The sequence below is a fragment of the Nicotiana attenuata genome, chromosome 12 (genome assembly GCF_001879085.1).
Source record: "Nicotiana attenuata strain UT chromosome 12, NIATTr2, whole genome shotgun sequence".
In the NCBI taxonomy this organism is placed as follows: Eukaryota; Viridiplantae; Streptophyta; class Magnoliopsida; order Solanales; family Solanaceae; genus Nicotiana; species Nicotiana attenuata.
In genome coordinates, this window is record NC_032000.1 from 20,491,809 (window position 1) to 20,500,437 (window position 8,629).

The window sequence follows — 8,629 nt, forward strand, 5'->3', positions numbered from 1 at the left end:
ATTCCAGTGCCGAGGTTCCTTCCATTGATTCTGTGCCTGTAGTTCGTGAGTTTCCTAAGGTATTTCCTTCAGACCTGCCGGGTATGCCACCCGACAGGGATATTGATTTTTGCATTGACCTGGTTTCGGGCACTCAGCCCATTTCTATTCCGCCATATCGCATGGCCCCGCCTGAGTTGAAAGAGTTGAAGGAGCAGTTGCAAGACTTGTTTGATAAGGGCTTCATTAGACCCAGTGTCTCGCCATGGAGTGCTCCGGTGTTGTTTGTCAAGAAGAAGGACGGATCGATGAGAATGTGTATAGATTACCGGTAATTGAACAAGGTCACAATACAGAATAACTACCCATTGCCGAGGATTGAGGATTTGTTCGACCAGCTTCAGGGTGCCCAAGTGTTTTCTAAGATCGACTTGAGATCAGGCTACCATCAGTTGATGATTAGGGCATCCGATGTCCCTAAGACAGCTTTCCGCACTCGGTACGGACATTATGAGTTCTTGGTGATGTCATTCGGGTTGACAAATGCCCCGGCAGCCTTTATGGATTTGATGAATCGAGTGTTCAGGCCTTACTTGGATTCGTTCGTGATAGTCTTCATTGACGATATCTTGATTTATTCCCGTAGTCGGGAGGAGCATGGGCAGCATTTGAGAGTGGTTCTTCAAACTCTGAGAGATAGTTAGTTGCATGCAAAGTTTTCAAAGTGTGAGTTCTGGTTGAGTTCAGTTGCTTTTCTTGGGGGGTATGTGGTTTTCANTACCCAGTGATTCTCTGAGTATTCCTGTTTATGTGTCCACCCCCGTGGGTGATTCTATTGTGGTAGATCGTGTTCATCGTTCTTGCGTGGTTGTGATCGAGGGTCTTGAGACCCGAGTAGACTTATTATTGCTGGACATGGTCGATTTTGATGTCATACTGGGGATGGACTGGTTGTCACCTTACCACGCCATCTTGGATTGTCATGCCAAGACTGTGACCTTAGCCCTACCGGGTTTACCTCGTTTAGAGTGGAGAGGGACTCCTGGTCATTCTACCCGTAGTGTTATCTCATATATGAAGGCTCGGCGAATGGTCGAGAAGGGGTGTTTGGCCTATTTGGCATACGTTCGTGATTCCAGTGCCGAGGTTCCTTCCATTGATTCTGTGCCTGTAGTTCGTGAGTTTCCTAAGGTATTTCCTTCAGACCTGCCGGGTATGCCACCCGACAGGGATATTGATTTTTGCATTGACCTGGTTTCGGGCACTCAGCCCATTTCTATTCCGCCATATCGCATGGCCCCGCCTGAGTTGAAAGAGTTGAAGGAGCAGTTGCAAGACTTGTTTGATAAGGGCTTCATTAGACCCAGTGTCTCGCCATGGAGTGCTCCGGTGTTGTTTGTCAAGAAGAAGGACGGATCGATGAGAATGTGTATAGATTACCGGTAATTGAACAAGGTCACAATACAGAATAACTACCCATTGCCGAGGATTGAGGATTTGTTCGACCAGCTTCAGGGTGCCCAAGTGTTTTCTAAGATCGACTTGAGATCAGGCTACCATCAGTTGATGATTAGGGCATCCGATGTCCCTAAGACAGCTTTCCGCACTCGGTACGGACATTATGAGTTCTTGGTGATGTCATTCGGGTTGACAAATGCCCCGGCAGCCTTTATGGATTTGATGAATCGAGTGTTCAGGCCTTACTTGGATTCGTTCGTGATAGTCTTCATTGACGATATCTTGATTTATTCCCGCAGTCGGGAGGATCACGAGCAGCATTTGAGAGTGGTTCTTCAGACTCTGAGAGATAGTCAGTTGTATGCTAAGTTTTCAAAGTGTGAGTTCTGGTTGGGTTCAGTTGCTTTCTTGGGGAATGTGGTTTCAGCAGAGGGTATTTAGGTAGATCCAAAGAAGATAGAGGCAGTCAAGAACTGGCCTCGACCCATATCAGCCACAGAGATCCAGAGTTTCTTGGGTTTGGCAGGCTATTATCATCTGTTCGTGGAGGGGTTTTCATCTATTGCAGCCCCGATGATCAGGTTGGCCCAGAAAGGTGCCCAATTTAAATGGTCGGATGAGTGCAAGGCGAGCTTCCAAAAGCTCAAGACAGCCTTGACTACGGCACCAGTGTTGGCTTTGCCCATAGGTTCAGGCCCATATACAGTTTAATGTGATGCATCTCGTGTTGGGTTTGGTGCAGTGTTGATGTAGGATGGCAAGGTCATTGCTTATGATTTGCGCTAGTTGAAGATTCATGAAAAGAACTATCCAGTCCATGATTTGGAGTTAGCAGCCATTGTTCATGCGCTGAAGATTTGGAGGCATTATCTGTATGGCGTGGCATGTGAAGTGTTCACGGACCACAAGAGTTTGCAGTATTTGTTCAAGTAGAAGGAGTTAAATTTGAGGCAGAGAAGGTGGTTGGAGCTATTGAAAGATTATGAGCTTACTATCTTATATCATCCGGGAAAGGCCAATGTGGTGGCCGATACTTTGAGTAGGAAGTCAGCCAGTATGGGCAGTCTGGCATATATTCCGGTCGGTGAGAGAGCGCTTGCCTTGGATGTCCAGGCTTTGGCCAATCAGTTCGTGAGGTTGGACGTTTCTGAGCCCAGTCGCATATTAGCTTGCATAGTTGCTCGCTCTTCTTTATTGGAGCATATCCGAGATCGGCAGTATGATGATCCTCATTTATGTGTCCTCAGAGACACGGTGCAGCACGGAGATGCCAAGCAGGTCACACTAGGAGATGATGGAGTTTTGAGAATGCAGGGTCGTATTTGTGTGCCTAATGTAGATGGACTTCGGGAGTTGATTCTAGAGGAGGCCCATAGTCCCCGGTACTCTATTCATCCGGGCGCCTCCAAGATGTATTAGGACTTACGGCAGCATTACTGGTGGAGGAGAATGGAGAAGGACATTGTTGCGTATGTGGCTCGGTGTTTGAATTGTCAGCATGTTAAGTACGAGCATCAGAGGCCTGGCGGTGTGTTCCAGAAGATTGAGATTCCTAAGTGGAAGTGGGAGCGTATCACTATGGACTTTGTTGTTCGACTCCCACGGGCTCAGAAGAAGTTCGATGCAGTGTGGCTTATTGTGGATAGGTTGACCAAGTCAGCACATTTCATTCCTGTGGCAGTCTCCTATTCTTCCGAGAGATTAGCTGAGATTTATTTCTGGGAGATTGTTTGACTTCATGGTGTGCCCGTGTCTATCATTTCGGATCGAGGTACGCAGTTTACCTCACATCTGGAAAGCAGTTCAACGAGAATTGGGCACGTGGGTTGAGTTGAGCACAGCGTTTCATCCTCAGACGGACGGGCAGTCTGAGCGGACTATTCAGATTTTGGAGGATATGCTCCGAGCTTGTGTCATTGACTTGGGAGGCTCGCGGGATCAGTTCTTGCCTTTAGCAGAGTTTGCCTACAATAACAGCTACCAGTCGAGTACTCAGATGGCTCCTTATGAGGCTCTATATAGTAGGCGGTGTCGGTCGTCGGTTGGATGGTTGAGCCGGGAGAGGCTCGATTGTTGGGTATGGATCTAGTACAGGATGTCTTGGACAAGGTCAGGATCATTCAGGACAGGCTTCGTATAGCTCAATCCAGGCAAAAGAGCTATGCCGACCGCAAGGTTCGAGATTTGGCTTTCATGGTCGGCGAGCGGGTATTGCTTCGAGTGTCGCCTATGAAGGGCGTGATGAGATTCGGGAAGAAGGGCAAGCTTAGCCCTAGGTTCATTGGCCCGTTTGAGATTCTTGATCGAGTAGGAGAGGTGGCTTATAGACTAGCACTGCCGCCGATCTTATCAGCCATGCATCCAGTGTTTCACATGTCCATGCTTCGGAAGTATCACAGCGATCCATCCCACGTGTTAAATTTCAGTGCTGTCCAGTTGGACAAGGATTTGTCCTATGAGGAGGACCCGGTAGCTATTCTAGACCGGCAGGTTCGTCAGTTGAGATCAAAGAGTTTTCCTTCTGTTCGTGTTCAGTGGAAAGGTCAGCCTGCCGAGGCATCGACCTGGGAGTCCGAGTCAGATATGCGGAGCCGTTATCCCCATCTTTTCCCCGACTCAGGTGCTTCCTTCTTATGTCCGTTCGAGGATGAACGGTTATTTTAGAGGTGGAGGATGTGATGACCCAAAAGGTCATCACTTGTTTTTAAATTAAATTTTGTGTTTCGAGGCCTTAAAAACCTCTTTTAGCATCACCTCGATTTGCGTGCGCAGTCCGGGCATGTAACCGGAAGTCTATATGTGAAAATCTGTGAAAAATGACAAAATTTGGCTTTAAAATGAATTAAGTTGACTTCGGTCAATATTTTGGGTAAACGGATCCGGACCCGTGATTTGACGGTCCCAGAGGGTCCGTAGGAAAATATGGGACTCGGGCGTATGCCCGGAATAGAATTCCGAGGTCCCAAGCCCGAGAAATGAATTTTTGAAAGAAATTATTTTCTGAAAAATATAAAAGTTTTTGAAAGTGAAATGTTATGTGTTACCTGTGGTATCGGGCCCGTATTATGGTTCCGAAGCCCGGTACAGGTTCAATATGATTTATATGTGTTGTCGGTAAAATTTGGTAAGAAACGGACTTGAAACGACGTGAATCGGATAGTTATTGAGAAAATTGGAAATTTGAAGTCTTGAGAAAGTTTCATGATTTTGATGCTAAATTCATAGTTTTTGATGTTATTTTAGTGATTTGAATGCACGAGCGAGTCCATATGATATTTTTAGGGTGGTGTGCATGTTTGGTTTGGAGCCATGAGGGCTCGGGTGAGTTTTGGATAGGCCCGGGGCTGATTTTTTGACTTTTTGGGAAAGGCTTTAGAAAACTTACTTCCATGCATTAGAAATTGTTTATTTAGCATTCATTGATGTAATTAAGTAACTTGTGACTACATACGAGCGAATTGGTGGTGGAATCACGAGGTAAAGCTATAGTTGAGGCTTGAACTGTGTTCGTGGCATCGAGGTAAGTGTTTGGTCTAACCTTAGCTTAAGGGAATAGGAGTTTGGTCTGTATGCTACATGTTATGTGTTGAGTACGACGTATAGGTGTGGTGACGATAATCTATACGTCGGTGTCGAGCATGACCGTGAGTCTTAAATTGAAATTTATTGTGTTATTGAGAACTACTACGAATGCCTAAGTTGTTGACTCTCTGTGTTGAGCAAGGTTTATAATTATTCTCGTAGAGATTATTCATGGTTGAGCATTTGTGTTAGTTGAGGTAGTAGATGTTGGAACAAGTTTGGTTATAGTTGGTTTTCCCTTGCCGGGATAGTGTAGTTCTTATTGATCCCTAGCCGGGACTCTAGTTATGGTTGATGTTGATTGTATATTTGGATCGGGTTGCACACCGCAACAATGACATATTTGGATCGGGTTGCACGCCGCAACAATGATATATTTGGATCGGGTTGCACGCTGCAACAATGATATATTTGGGTCGGGTTGCACGCCGCAACAATGAGAAATTTGGATCGGGTTTCACGCTGCAACAATGATATGATTGGGTCGGGTTGCACGCCGCAGCAGTGATAAATGATATGGATCGGGTTGCACGCCGCAACAGTGTTGTTATATGTTGGGATCGGGTTGCGCGCCGCAACAATTGTTGATACAAAGTGTTTATGGATGGAATATAAGTTCCTTGTTGATCGTTGTAAATTCTAAGTTGTCCTTGTGCCTTGTTCTTGATTTACTGTTGAAACTGATATACCCCGCAGCATGTAACCCCCCCCCCCCATCTTTACTTGTTTATTTCTATTTATATTCCGCTGTATATTATATTACTGCACAGGTTTATTTGGTAGTCTGGTCCTAACCTCGTCACTACTTCGCCGAGGTTAGGCTAGGCACTTACCAGCACATGGGGTCGGTTGTGGTGATACTACACTCTGCACTATTTTGTGCAGATCCCAGTGCTGCAAATTTCTGACCGCAGTGAGGTTTTAGCTTCCTACTTATCAGGTGACCCGAGGTAGTCCTGCAGGCGTCCGCAAGCCTTGGCGTCTCCCTCCATCTAATTTCCTGCTTCTTTTATGTAGTTCTAGAGACAGTATTTTGTTATTTCTTTCAGACCCTTATTTGTAGTACTCTTAGACAGTCTGTGAAGTTGTGACACCAAATCTTGGGTGGTTTCGTTATGGGATGGTATTAGTAGTATTGTTAAACTTGAAATTTATTTCTTCCGCATGTTAAATTATGTTACTATAAATTGTTGATGCTAGTTCATTAAATAAAATGAAAATGGAAAACAGGTTAAATAGTTCAGTTAGTTGGCTTGCCTAGCTTTCACTAGTAGGCGCCATCACGACTCCCGAGGTTGGAAAATTCGGGTCGTGACATTTTCATTAGTTAATTATTTCCTGCAAAGAAAGTAAAAATTTTACAACTAAAAGTTAAAGATAATAATGAATATACATGATATTTTCTCTTATCAATCTGCATTGTTTAATCCTGTTAGTGTGATGCAACGCGGCACTATCTTATCTTCGAGTTTCATTTGTGCAAGTACCCGAGGGTGGATAATGTACGAGCCACTCCCATCGTCTACCATAATGCATCTCACGTATGTATCTAAATTTCGTACAGTGATAACAAGGGCATCATAGTGAGGGAAAACCAAACCGTGGGTATATGACTTATCGAAGATGATACTTTCTTCGAGTTCGTCATACCAATCGTAAGTGATCGACCGTTTGAGCTTATGGGTTATAGTGAACTTTACGTTGTTGATAGAATCGTCACCGCCGCCACCGATGATCATTTGGATGGTGCGGGTTGGTGAGGGCGATTTCGGCGGTCCTTTTGAAAATTTGACCCTTCCCTGGTCGCTCAGCAATTCCTTGAGGTGTCCTTGTCGAAGCATGTTTACAACCTCCTGTCTTAGGGCGATGCAGTCCTCGATTTTATGCTCTCGTTCTTGGTGGAACTCGCAAAAGGCATCTGACTTTCTAGTGCTTGGATCTGACCTCATCTTTTGTGGCCACTTTACCTTCGATCCGAGCTTCTCCAATGCGTAGACTATTTCTGAAGGTGACACACAAAAATTGGGAGCGAATAACAAAGGGGGTATACCTCTCTCATTCCGGTGGATCCCTGTCCTTAGTTAGGGTGGGCCGTCTTCGTGGCGGGAAGGGGGTACAATGGCGCTTCTAACATATGGTATATGTCGTTCCCGGTTGGGTCGCGGAGCTACGAGGTCCCTTCTGGTATTGTTTCTTCGATCTTTCCTAGACTCGACTTGTACCGAGGTCAATTGGTGAGTCGGCCCATTGAGGTCGTCCTCGTCTGCTCTACCCTCGGCACAATAGGCATTGTGTATTTCATCCTAAGTAGTTGGGGGATACTTAATAAGCCGACTTAACAACTTCCTTGTCATCCTTGAACTATTTCTATTTACCTTGTAATGGAAAGCTCTGACGGCCATTCATTTCAATACGTTTGGTAAGGTCATTCTCACTCAGTTGAATCGGGCGAGAAAGTCCCTCAATCCTTCTCCCAATGATTTTTGAATAGAAAATATATCGTTCACTCTTGCCTTTGCCTTTTTGGCCCCAGTGTGGGCCGTTACGAGCTTACCGGCCATCTCTTCGAATATTTCAATGGAACGCGTGGGTAGCTGAGAATACAATGCTCCTCCAGTGAGGGTCTCGCCGAATTTTTTTAAACAAAATGGAGGATATTTGTTACTTGGCGATGTCGTTTCCATTCACGGCGATGACATAGTGAGCTACATGGTCTTCGGGATCGGTCATACTCTAACGACCCGACCGGTCATTTTGAGCATTTGCACTTCGCTCGGTGGTTTGGGGGCACAAGTAGCTCCGTATGATGTGTTAGTACTTTTGTGCAAAATTTAAGTTCATTCCGAGTTGACTTGATATGTTTCGGCGCGAGTTTTGGAAGTTGAAAGTTTGAAAGTTCATTAAGTTTGGTTTGAGGTGCGTTACGTGGTTTCGATGTTGTTCTACGTGATTCGAGGATTCGAGTAGGTCCATATTATATTATGGGACTTATTGGTATGTTCTTATGGGGTGGCGAGGGGCTCGGGTGAGTTTCGGACAGGTTTGGGTTGTGTTGCGCTCGTTTTTCTTATGTTTCGACGCCGTTTCTTCAAGCATAAATGGTACCACATTAAAAATAAGCTCCAATTTCTATTTTGATTGAAGCATTAGATCTGTATTGTAACTACGGAGGCATAGCAAAAATAATCGTCGAATTTAGACATCGTATGAGGATTTTATGGCCATTTTACTAAGAACTCGATTGTTAGATTTTTTCAGGATTAATTGCGAGATTGCCACTGCTTCGTATTTAAAAATCTGCACTATTTCCAAATATTAAAACCAACATATCTCCTTCATTATAAGGTCAAATGGAGTGATTCAAAAGCCTATATTGACTGAAATTTCACAAGGAATCTATTGGAAGCATCAAAAGCAAGTTTCAGGATTGTTTGGTATGCAAAATGAGGCAGAACAGCTGGGCAAAATTACTTAATATGGAAGGTTTGTTCATTTGGTCATATTTTGAGTTGGGGAGCTAGGATTTGGATAATTTTTGGAGGCTATTTTTACCATATGGATTGGGGTAAGTGTTCTACACTCGATTTTGGTTATATTTCGTGAATCCATC